The sequence below is a fragment of the Rhinolophus sinicus genome, linkage group LG03 (genome assembly GCF_036562045.2).
Source record: "Rhinolophus sinicus isolate RSC01 linkage group LG03, ASM3656204v1, whole genome shotgun sequence".
NCBI classification, from domain to species: domain Eukaryota; kingdom Metazoa; phylum Chordata; class Mammalia; order Chiroptera; family Rhinolophidae; genus Rhinolophus; species Rhinolophus sinicus.
In genome coordinates this window covers 126,145,240-126,154,305 of record NC_133753.1, presented here as the reverse complement: position 1 = coordinate 126,154,305, position 9,066 = coordinate 126,145,240, and the positions used below count along the sequence as shown (strand labels likewise).

At 43.0% G+C, this 9,066-nt stretch overlaps 1 non-coding gene across 1 annotated transcript; it reads right to left on the bottom strand.

Moving 5' to 3' along the window:
• Positions 1-2,379: 2,379 nt before the first annotated feature.
• Positions 2,380-2,453, bottom strand: TRNAM-CAU (transfer RNA methionine (anticodon CAU)). Its single transcript has one exon. It is a non-coding gene; the product is annotated as a tRNA-Met (tRNA).
• Between the last annotated feature and the right edge of the window lie 6,613 nt (positions 2,454-9,066).

Sequence of the window (9,066 nt, the reverse complement as noted above, 5' to 3'; positions counted from 1 at the left end):
TGCCTCTCCAGGACGCAAAGTAACATAACTATATTTTGCTCCTAACCCAGTGACTAATTTTCCACAAAAAAGAGTTTATTACTTATATGTTAGCAACAGCAAATTGCCAATGATTTGGAGCTGTTTTGTTAATGTTTTTCCTCATATAAAACATTAGCCACTTTGTCTTCACCCACTGATGAGTTCGGTGTGATTTCTAACAGACTATAAACAATTACTCACTAGCAGAAATGCATCTTTTCTTTCTCATGTGTCTTTCCCTTTCCTCTGTGGCAAGAACTCATTTGCCCATCTCCTGTATCAATGCACCTCTTTCATGAATAGAAGTTTCACAGAATCACTTGACGAGAAGGATGCGCTTTCCCTTTCTAATCCATCAAAAGAGATAAATGTCAAATGTAAACACAGAAAACTCAGCAGAGCTACAGGTGATCTAGGATCCTCAATGAGCACCATTTTAAGTATCTTGGGTCCCTCGACGTCATGAAAGACAGAAAGAAAGGGAAAGCAAAACAAAGCCCAAATCCCATAGAAAGCACAATCAGTTTCCGTTAACTCAAGCAGCAAAAGAAAGCAATTGTAGAGGGATATATATTGGGAAAAGCCTCTTTGCATTTCAATAGTGAGCCAACTACACATATAAGCAGCAAAATAGAATCTAGGTTAAATGGATAAGATGCAGCACCTAACTGAAGAGTTACAATACTTGATAAACAGGTATTCAGTAGGAGATTACAATTCTATTCCCGGCTTGTTGCAAGAAGACAGCACAATGGTGAGCATAAGAAGTGCAATGCCAAGGGCCACATACTATGTGTTCACTCCCAATCATTCTTTCAGAATTCCACTGAATTCTCCCAAATTGTCTTCTTTTTGAGAACACGGTGTTGCTGTTTACATGGGCTCCGTGCTCCTCTTGAAATGTCACTGTTGGCAATCACTGTCACAGCATATTATGTTTTCCTCCCTCAACTCCAGTCCAGGTCAGAGGCAGGAGCGAAATAAGTGGCACGTTCATTCAAGACAGAAATTTCTGACTGCGTTTGGTGGCTGATGGCAACCTGAGAATACCCGTGAGCCTAAAAAGTGACCCTCTACTCTTGACCAGAAATCCCCATTTCCATTTATTTTTGATTTTCCCAGGTCTCTTAGTGCAGGACGTGAACGATCTTGAATGGGTGGAAATCACAAGAAAGCAATGGAAACTGGCAGATCCTCATTTTGTTCACAGCCAACCTGGAATCACCTTGAAAGAAGCTTATGGAATGTCATATGTACAAGAGAGGAGCACATTTCGAGGACACCGGAGCTCTGGGTAAAGGGACTGGCGACTCTGAGGGGAGCGCCGGAGCCAGCTCAGCCCTTTCCCTGTACCCTTTCCTGGGTGACACCATCTGACCCTCAGAGGTTTCGTGGACACACCACAGCCTCAGGAAATTCCCGAGCAGTTGGCACACTTGCCATGTCTCTTCCAAGGTGGGAGGGGAACATCTTTGAGGATCCCAGTCAGTGCTCCAAACGCTCTAGCAAGGGGGCCTCCTTTATCTTCTCCTCTCTCACAGTCCCAGTAGAGGAAGGACCCGGCCCAGCCACTTTCCGCACCCAGGCCACGACCTGCCCCTGTCTGACTAGGCAGCCTCCAACCCCCTCCTCCTATCTTTTATAAGGCACGTTTATTGAGGTATAATTCACACTCAGTAAAATTGACTCCTTTTTGATGCACATATCAATAAATTTTGAGCAATGTATACAGCGGAATAACCGCCCCAATAATCAGATGTAGGACATCTTCCTCACCCCCATAAAGTGACCTCCTGCCCTGTGTAATCAACGTGACCCCCAGTGCCAGTGCCTGGCAAACTGTGTTCTGTACCTATAATTTCACCTTTTTCAGAATGTCATGTAAATACAGTTGTACAATGGGCAGCATTTAGTATCTGACTTCTTTTACTTAACAGAATGCTTCTAAGAGTCACATGTCAGTATTACATTGAAAGTTATCTGGAGGCCGAGATTCCACTATTTTGTTTCTTTCATTGTATGTCTCTTTCAGTGTTTAATCCTCTAAAAAAGTCAACATGTAAAAAAAAAAAAAAAGTCAACATGTTTCTTATATCTATCTGAGGTACTCACTGTCCGCCCCCCAAGTGATGCCCTGCTCCCTCATGTTAATGTCCAGTGTATTGTCACTAAGGAATTATTGGTAACACTTGGTCTTCTGTGACTGGCAATTTGCACCACTTCTGTTCTGATCTGAGAGTCTCTCTTTTGTTTTCTTTTATTTTAAACTTTTATTTATTTTAAGTGTGTTTTTCCAGGACCCATCAGCTCCACGTCAAGTAGCTTTTTCAATCCAGTTGTGGAGGGTGCAGCTCACAGTGGCCCATGCGGGGATTGAACCAGCAACCCCCGTGTTATGAGCATGGCGCTCTAACCAACTGAGCTAACCGGCCGCCCTACTGGGAGTCTCTTTTAATGTTGTCAAATTCTGCTGCTATTCATCTGTGTGTCACGAATGCTCTTACTATCTACTTCATTCTCAGACTCTACTCATTTGCAGAAAATTCTCAGCTTCTGTGTATGAGTTGTTCAATGTTCACTTTACTACAGAATCTTTACTTGATTGATTAGAACATGCCACTTTCCATCACTGTACCTGACAACTTGTGGCCACTGGTTACTCACAACCTGATCGGCATCTCTCTTTTGCACAGTGGGACCAAAAGACCATTTTGTCTGCATGTCCCCATGCAGCTACCAGTGCTGCCGTCACCACAGGGCGCTTTTATTATGCATGCTAGCTTTCAGGTGGGGGGTAAGGAGCATCCAAAGACTACAAAATTTTAAAAATGTATGGGAATCTGAATTCCAAGATGAATTATACCTAGTTCCGGTTTGGAGGATTCAGAATGATTATTTCCCACCTGCGTTTTTCTCTTTGAAAATTAAACCATTGCTTTTTGACACAACTAAATGGTAATGCTGACCAGTATATCCCTTTGGTTCTGTTTTCATAGGTCGGAGCTCAGCTCTCTCGAAAACACATAGAGCTCTGAATTTGGGTCAAATTAATTTATGTCTCTGTAAATGTCTTGCTTGGAGATGACATTTGTTTTTAAAACAATTAAAGGCAGAGCAGATGCAATAGATCTTTAGAGGAAAAAAAAGTTCCCAGGATAATGAAAATCAATTGGATAATGTTAATATGGAAATGGCTTTCAGAAAGATTTAGAGTGGTTTATCATATTAGTCACAGACCTCAGAGGACATTAAGAAAATGTTACACATGTATTACCGCACAGGGACTCTTCTCTCGATCGTGTAACTTTAGATGCAGATGACCTGTCCTTTCTCTTGGATTTGTTTAATGGCTCCCGCGCTCAGGATCCTACTTAATGGGGAGGCTGAAGTTTTTTGAATGTGACAGGGCAGCCAGAATCATTTCCCTGCACTTGTTTTCTGGGTCCCAGCAATAGGTCAAAGGCCAGGCCAGAATCATTTATCATCTCGTATTCAAACCCCAGGCAGGTTCAGGGCCTTGGGCTACTGATGGCTCCCTTCCTCTCCCGAATCACCAACGTGTTCCTTGCAACTGGCTCCTTTCCATGAACATTTATCATTCAAACATGACTGAGGTTCTTCTGTCTCCAAATTAAAAGCCTCCTACTGAGCCCTTCTTTGCAGTTGGATTTCTTCCACTTGCTGGTTTTAGTTCCTTGCCTTTCATTCACCCCTCAACCCAAATGCAGCCTGACACGCCACCCCATAAACACTGCTCTTGCCCAGATCACAAATGGCCTCCTTGGCATGGAATCCCGTGGACACCTTTCAGTCTAAATCTCCCTTGATCTCTTGGCCACTTTCGGTGGTGTTGACCTCCACGGGATTCCACTAGGACGGAGCAGAAACTGGCAGGTCGAGGAGGCAGCTACTTGTGATGCTGAGTGAGATTATAAGAGGTAGGGGTTTGCACAGGAAGTGGGAACTAGGAGGATATAAGGGTTCAGAGTCATGGGACACACATCACCCCCTTTACAAATCTGCCCACACTATGTTAGAAATATGATACAGCACCCTGTGCTATTTGCTGTGGGAAGGAGTAACCAAAATTGGTTTTGTATCCCTTATTCACCCCCTCCGCCCCCCGTCTGCTCCTTAAAAATCCACCCATGAAAGTAAGGATAAAATAACAGTTTCCCAGCAACACATGAAAATAAGGGCCTCATCCTTCTCTGAATTTCTGGTAAGTTTATCAAGCGTAATACGCTAAACAAACATTGTTTTTTCTAACTGATGGAACGAGGCAAGTTAGCTATCATCTGTGTTTTCCCCTCCTTCTATCCTTAGTCATATGTCATTTCTCCATGTCACCTCACTACCAGCTTCAGGATTTCTGTGAATAGCCATAACTTCTTGATTTACAGACTACGTCTTCAACCTTGTCAACGTATTGGTTTCCACCATGATACTGCAGCCATGACTTTTATCCAAGTAGCTTTCTGTGGTGCCTAGAATGGCAGGCATGAATTTGTTTTCTTTACAGTTTGCTTTTTTTATTTCCTAGATGGAGCTTTCAGCACAGAGATACATGAAGCCACAAAGGCTCTTCTTCGTGACCCCCTTCCCATATCCTCCTCAGCACTTAGGTAGCCATTTTACGATTGTACCTTTTTCTGTCTGATGCCTATTGCCAAACAGCTCTCTCTGCTTGAAAGCCCTTCTTCCACAGAGGGGTGCTTAATAAACGTTTTGTTTGAATCCCAAACCTCTCCCCACCTCCAACAACTTTCATTCTTCTTTCCTGGGTCTGCCCTCTGGGGTTACCTAAGAACACCTGTGTGTTTGGCTAGAGCACAGTGTGTTTGCAGTATTGATTTTTCTACATGACAGTCTTTAAAGTGAGTGAAGACGGATGTCATGTGTTCAGTTAGGGCAGGCCACCTCAAAGCACTCCTTATCTATTACAGCAGTGGAAACTGTTTTTTCACTCTGACAAAACAAAAATAATCTCCAAGTCTTTACAACAGCTTATAAGGCAGTATTTCCATGATCACTGGCAGACTCCCTCTTCCTCTCTCCCTCTCACTGCTCTCCAGCCACACGGCCTTCCTGCTGGTCCTCAAACACCCAGGGACTTTCCCGCCTGAGGACTTGGCTCTCTGTTCCTTCTGCTTGCATTGCTCTTCCTGCCCAGTGACTACTGCACTCACGCTTCACCTCCACCAAATTTGCTCAAATATCATCTGAGCCACCGTGACCTGCATACTCTGTCGCAGACGTCCCAATGCCCCCAGTTCTTGGTCTATTCTTTTGTCCATAGCACATGATATAATTTACTTATTTACTACGTTTATTTTTTATTGTCTGCCTCCCCACACCTTGTCACGAGGGCAGGGATGTTTGTCTCTTCCTGTCTCCTCACTGTGTATCTCACGTGCTGAGAAAATGTCAGTTACATAGTAGGTCCTCAATTTTTTCATTAGTGTAGGAACAACTTAATGCAAAGGAGGTGAATATAAAAAAGTAAAAATGCAGATTTCAATTGGTTGCGTTTTCTTTTCCCAATAAAATATCTCCAGCTCTATTTTACTATCTTGATGCTGCTTCACAGCTCAGTGGAAATTGGCCCTTGGAAAAGGGATTAAAGATGTTCAATTGCCAGAAACCATAATTTCGGTAAAGGATCATATGGGGGTGGGTTTTGAAAGGTATTGGTGGCACCCCAGGTGAATGCGTTAGAGGGGTACCGATTCAGGACATAGTGGAACAGGGGGAAAGCAGCAGAACTGCACACAGATCTACTGATGGCTGCACAAAGGGAGCGACCAATTCAAAATGAACCCATGCTTTCTTGCTGGAAAGGATCCCAAACAGGGAAGTTTGCCATTGCTGCTGCTGCTTCATTTCCTTTGAGTTGTGATGGCCTTTCATCATGCTAGTAGAGCTAGGTCAAGAAGGCCTAGAGACCTTGTGTGCTGTTTAGGTCCAGAGAACCGCCACCTCAGGGAAGATGAGCCTTTCCTAAGGAAACAATAGGAGTGCGTTTGTGATTGCATCAAGGTTGTGTGGCTGCTGACAAATGGGCGCCTCCTGGAGGTGAGCTGCTGTTATAGCATTGACAGTGAACTCATCTAAATAAGAGCAGTCCTCACCCCGCAGCTCTCCCTGGGATAAAACTCCTTATTAGCAAATTCCCCAAACTGGGAACAAGAGCTTTATGAAGACAGCAGACTGAGCCAACCATTCTGCAGCAACTGCTCTGTGCCTGGCCTGTGCCCTGTGGTGTAAGACATGAGGGAATAAGAGCTGCGGTAACTGCCCTCAAGATACTTCTCATCTAGGAAGAAGACAGGTGTGGATCTAGATAAGCAATACAATTTCCATTGAAGATGCTGACACAAAGCCTTTATTGAACCTGAGAGCTGAGACATTGTTTCTATTTGGAAGCATCAGGGAAGCTTTTATAGAGGAGGTAGAGGCTACACTGAAATAGGAGAATATGTAAGATGTTAAGTGAGCACAGGAAGTTCATTCTTGCCAGAGGGGACTGCACGGGAAAAGACGGAGATGTCATGAAGGGAAAATATGGTATATTTCCTATTTAATGAAATATATAGCACACTTCAGGAGCAGTATAGGGACAGAGTGGAAGGTCATGTTCAAACTGGGGAGAACCACAAAGTGCAGTCTCAGGGACGAACTTTATTCTGGCAGCCATGACAAGTCATTGGCTGTTTTTAAATAAGTATTGAAATGGGTCAGAGTGCTGCTTCCCCTTAGATGTTGAGAAGTGAAGACTAAAGGGAACCCATTTGGAAGGAGGCTTCACAGTCTAAATTATTCTCAGGTCCAGCTACCATGATAGACGTTGGACCTCAGAAGGTGAAATGGAATATCACAGAAGCCCAGAAGGCTGCTCCCTCTGCTCCAAGCTCTGGGTCGTGATGTCCAGGCTTCTCTCCGGACCTTCCTAAGGCAGGTGGCCACAGGCCATAGAGATGAAGAAAGTATATCCAGGTCCAGGAGAAATAGCAGTCATGTATCTGCCATAGATGCTCTCTGAATGGGCTTTCTACCACAAATGATTTCTACCAGCTTGCCCATTTCTTTTTCTGATTTTACATTAAGTGAAAAGACATTTTTAAAATATAACCTTTAAAAGGCAACACAACAGACAAAATAGACATAGGAACAATGAGCAGAAGGGAGCTGTAAATCCTATTTCTAAAAGTAGTAAAATGAAATAATCACTTCCATTTGAGAATTGTGGTCATAAAGGCATCATCTAATGTCTGATTAGATAGTCCTCTTCAAGGAATAAATATAGACATTGACAATTTTGTTGCTGCCTATGTATGTCATCATAGCCCTGGCGTCTTCAGAGGTTACAAGGCATGAGCACAAAAATTGCTTTAAAAATAATCCTCTGCCATTTTTCAATTTCCAAACAAAATTGGTTACTTGGCTCCGAAAGTACTGCACAAGAGATAAATCACTTTTAAGAAACACTGAACTGCTATTAAATTTTTTTCTTTATGTGGTAGACATTCTTACTTTAAAAAATAAATATATAGTTTACAAATTTAAGTATAGCAGGGGCATTTGTTCCACCAAAGTTGACAGGAAAACACATTCAAAGGAGCATGCCACCTGTTTCCCTGCCTTATGGTGACATGTCCCTGTTCCTTAATATGTACCTACACACCTCAACGTACATCACGTATTAATAAGAGTGCGACAGCTGCTCCCATTTCTGCTGCTTTTGGAAACATGTCACAGATTACATTTAGTTATTCTATGATTATATGCTGAACAACCACTGTAGACTTACGCTGTCCTGTAAGTAGCCGAAGCAAAGCACCAACCTGTGTCTTTTTATATTACCTGAAGGCACTGGCTACGGAGCTGTATTTTAAAACCAGGTTATTTTAGTCTGTTTGGGCTGCTATAACAACACCATAGACTGGGTGGCTTCTAAACAGTGGAACTTTATTTCTCACAGTTCTGAAACGTGGGAAGTCTGAGATCAGGGCACTGGCAGATTCAGTGTCTAGTTGCAGAGACAGCTATGTGGTTGCTGTGTCCTCACGTGGCAGAAGGAGAAGGGGGGGCCTCTGTGGGGTCTCTTATAAAAGCACTAATGCCCTCCTGAGGGCTCCAACCTCATGACCTCAGCACCAAATGCCTCCCCTCCAAGTACCATCACACTGAAAATTAGGTTTCAACATATGAATTTGGAGGTGGGGGGTGTACAACCATTCAGTCTATACAAAGGTGTAGCAGCCTGTCTGGCCTCTTCAGATCTCTTTGTTCTCTCTTCTGTAACAGGCAGCACTGCGCTTAATAGTTATCCTGGTTTTTACAATTTCTATATAACTAGATTAACTTCCATGTGTGCAGAAATACTTCCTTCTTAATCTAAAACAAGATAGCGTGTGTGTGTGTGTGTGTGTGTGTGCGTGTGTGCATGCGTGCTGACACACGTGCACACATACTGGGATGTTGAGACCGCATTTTTCCTTAACGTTATTTAGCCCAAGTCCATAGAACCATCCAGTACTTGTGGTAAAATCCAGTTTGAGTGTGCCGTCCATCAATCTCCATTTGTCTCAATAACTCCACTCAGTTCTACATACATCTCTGTCTCTCCACCATACACCTTTGGACTGTTCCCACTTAGTTAAAAAGCAATGCTAATCAGCTTTATTATGTTAGTACAGTTACCAGATAGAAGTAGCACATGCTGTTGGTGAAAACTTATAAACCTGGTTTGACAACTCTGTCCCTTCACAATGTGTAGGAGATATTTTATAATGTGCTGTTGGATTCAGGCGTATGATCCAGCATGAATGCATTCATTAGCTTACATTGAGGGTTCTCTGTCTACATGCCATCATAATTTTATTTTCCCTTTAGTATAAACACCTCTGGTGAACATATTGTGTGCTACAGTTAAGTGTGACATTTCCCTGCTTCTCTTTGACCTTATCTGGCCTTTCACACATTTGCTGAATGCTTTTCTGTTATAGTACTTGACTCCCCTTTCCCATGGCACAATAAATCTAA